Source organism: Aotus nancymaae, unplaced genomic scaffold (genome assembly GCF_030222135.1).
Source record: "Aotus nancymaae isolate 86718 unplaced genomic scaffold, 86718_ANA_hifiasm-v0.15.2.pri h1tg000040l, whole genome shotgun sequence".
In the NCBI taxonomy this organism is placed as follows: domain Eukaryota; kingdom Metazoa; phylum Chordata; class Mammalia; order Primates; family Aotidae; genus Aotus; species Aotus nancymaae.
In genome coordinates this window covers 121,100,844-121,104,194 of record NW_026988454.1, presented here as the reverse complement: position 1 = coordinate 121,104,194, position 3,351 = coordinate 121,100,844, and the positions used below count along the sequence as shown (strand labels likewise).

The 3,351-nt window shown below is 42.1% G+C and overlaps 1 pseudogene; it reads right to left on the bottom strand.

Annotated features, from left to right (window-relative positions):
- Positions 1-1,694: 1,694 nt before the first annotated feature.
- On the bottom strand, positions 1,695-1,814 carry LOC135268460 (5S ribosomal RNA; annotated as a pseudogene).
- Between the last annotated feature and the right edge of the window lie 1,537 nt (positions 1,815-3,351).

Genomic DNA, 3,351 nt, shown 5'->3' with positions numbered 1-3,351 from the left:
GAGTCATAAAACCAGTTTAATGAGTCACAACCAGCATATGAAAAAAAAAGACATAAAAAATGTCAGAATGCAGCACAAATATAGAGCTTGATGAAAGTTGCGTTTTTTTTGTTTTTAATTTTAATTTTATTTTGAGATGGAGTTTCACTCTTGTTGCCCAGGCTGGAGTACAATGGCATGATCTTGGTTCACCACAACCTCCGCCTCCCGGGTTCAAGCGATTCTCCTGCCTCAGCCTCCCGAGTAGCTGGGATTACAGGCCTACTCCACCACACCTGGCTAATTTTGTATTTTTAGTAGAGACGGGGTTTATCCATGTTGGTCAGGCTGGTCTTGAACTCCCGACCTCAGGTGATCCACCCACGTCAGGTGATCCACCCACCTCAGCCTCCCAAAGTGCTGGGATTACAGTCATGAACCCCTGAGTCTGGCAAAACTTGAGTTTCTTTTACATATATGTGCATATGCACAGAGACAAAATGTAAATATTTTTTGTACTGTGACCTGAGGTTAAAAAAAGAAAAAAAGGTTACAATGCCCTGATCCAGACTATAAGCCCCTAGAATAGTTGAACTTAAATGCCAGTGTGCAGCAGAACTATCTGGGTAGTTTGTTAAAATGCAGATTCCCAGGCCCCACTCTCCAGAGAGTGTTAGGCCATATCTTACAGTGGGGGCTGAGACTCAACGTTTAACAAGCTCCCCAGGTGCATGCAATCCATCTGGCCTGTGGAACACAATTCAGGAATCACTGTATGAGAGGAAGAAGCCATGTATTTTGTAGGACTGTAATATAGAAAGCCTGTGTAACACAGAAAGATGCTTGTTCTATCTTAACCCAGAGACTGGAGAAATGGAGAGGCAGAGGAGCAGGTGTCTGGGTGGGAAGTGAGGGTGACATTAGTATCTGGAAGGATTGGTCACCCGTAGATCATGCTTGGTTGTAAATTATGCTTATAGGATTCATAGCCAAGCACAGGGAAGGGATAAATACCTTCTCATCAGATGGGTTTTATTTAACTCTATATATTGTGACTTACTTTCCAATTTGACTCTGGCATAAAATTATGTGACAAAAAAGAAAATCAAAATATTTTACCCCAAAACATGTTTCTTTGCCATATTTTGAAATGGCCCTGCAAGGCCGTCCTTGGTGGGGGAAAATTTGCATCTGTAAAGAATCTATATTAACACAGCTAGATCTTTTTCTTCCAGGCCCTCCCAATCCTCCTAAGAGATTAACTAAGAGTCTAGCACCTTTTAATAGCCTGAATAGGAAACATTTGTCATATATGTCTCTAAGGGCAGCCACTATAAGACTTCAAAAGAACCTTGGTCTCCACAATCCTTTATCTTAACCTGAACATTTTCATTCTATTAATCCCAGGTCTTTAGACAAATTCAACCAATTGTAAATCAGAAAATAATTAATTTATGTATAGCCTGGAACCTCCCCCCATAATTCTAATTGTCCTGCCTTTCTGGACCAAATCAATGTATTTCTCAAATATATTTAATTAATGTCTCATGTCTCTTGTAAAATGTATAAAACCAAGCTGCACCCCAACTACATATTCTCAGGACCTCCTAAGGGCTGTGTCACAGGCCACGGTCACTCATATTTGGCTCAGAATAAATCTCTTCAAATATTCTACAGAGTTTGACTCTTTTCATTGACTCTTTTTTTTTTTTTAAAGCCTACAGCACCCGGTATTCCCAAAGCAGTCTCCCATCCAAGTACTAACCAGGCCTGACCCTGCTTAGCTTCTGAGATCAGAGGAGATCACACGTGTTCAGGGTGGTATGGCCGTAGACAACACTTTGATTTCTTCTATGTCATGATTCTAAGAGCAACCGGATAGAGAGAGAGGCTGGAAGACAGATTATCTCAATCACACCTGCACTGATTAGAATAGTACTTTTCAAAGTGTGGATCACTTTGCGGGTCATTAGTGCATCATGAAATCAACTAAGCATTCTGAAAAATAGAATGGAATGCAATATAATAGAAAACATTATGGTGTGTCACTTATAATAAGGATGTTTCTTGTTTATTGCTGTCAAATTCTTATTTATTGCTGTAAAACAAACAATCCAAAACTTAGTGGGCTTAAAACAACATTTATTTGTTCATGATTCTGCAGTTTGGCAGGGCTCAGTGAGGACAGTTCATCTCTGCTTCATGGGCATCAGGTGGGGGGAAGATTGACTTCCAAGATGCCTCATTCACAGGGCTGGCAAGTTGTTGCCAGCTATCAGCTGGGAGCTCAGCTGGACCTTGGTGCTTCTCCAAGTGACCTCTCCGTATGGCTAATTTGGGCTTCCCAGCATATGACAGCTTGGTTCCCAGGGGAAGCACCACAAGAGTAAACCCTCTAAGAAGACAAACCCCCCAATAGGCTAGAGCTTACCAAGCCTTCATTCAGAGGCTTGGACCCTTGTTAATGTCTCACTGGCTGAAGCAGTCCAGATTCAACGTGAGAGAGGACCACAAAATAGCATGAATTCTAGGAGATGGGGCTCATTGCTGGCCACAAGCATAAGCGTTATTTTATTTTAAAGGGCCAGGTCTGGTGGCTGGTGGCTGTAATCTCAGCTACGTGGGAGAATGAGGCAGGAGGATTGCTTCAGTCCAGGAGTTTGAGTTCAAACACTGCACTCTCGCCTGGGTGACAGAGCAAGACCTTATCTCTAAATAAGAAATAAAAGAGGGTTGTGTTTTTTTGGGTTTTTTTTTTTTCAGTTGTATGTCTCTATAAGTAATGGGTAGCAATGGAAAACATATTCCTAATAATCACATTTCAGAAACTTTGGGAAACAGTCACAGAGAGCCTTGGGGCACAGATAGAAGAAACATTTACTCTCCTTGGTTTCTCTTTCCCTGAGACCTCTCTGCATGTCTGTCCCTCCCTGTTCATTTTCCTGATAACTTCCCTTTTCTTCTTTCTCTCTCTTTTATTCCTTCCTCCCCTTCTCTCTCCTTTCTCAGTGTCTCTGTCACTGAACCCATTTTTCACATCTCACCTTTCACATTCAAACATCTCCTGCAAACATATGCACATGTAACCTTAATATAAGCTGGGGTCCCATGAGACCCATTCTCTGCACAGCATCACCTATAAATGAGCACATTACAGTTGCCAAAAGTAATTTTGCGTTTATTTCAACTTTCCTGCAACTCCTAAAGTATATTAACGGGGATCCAATGTAAATTCCACAGACAAACTGTGAAATTCCTTTCTCTCCTCTCACAGTCCCCACCTGGCAACCACTCTGGGGTCCCTCACTTGCCAAGCCCACAACACTCAACCCAGCAGCATTCTCCAATCACCTCCCTCCACTCACTCCCTCT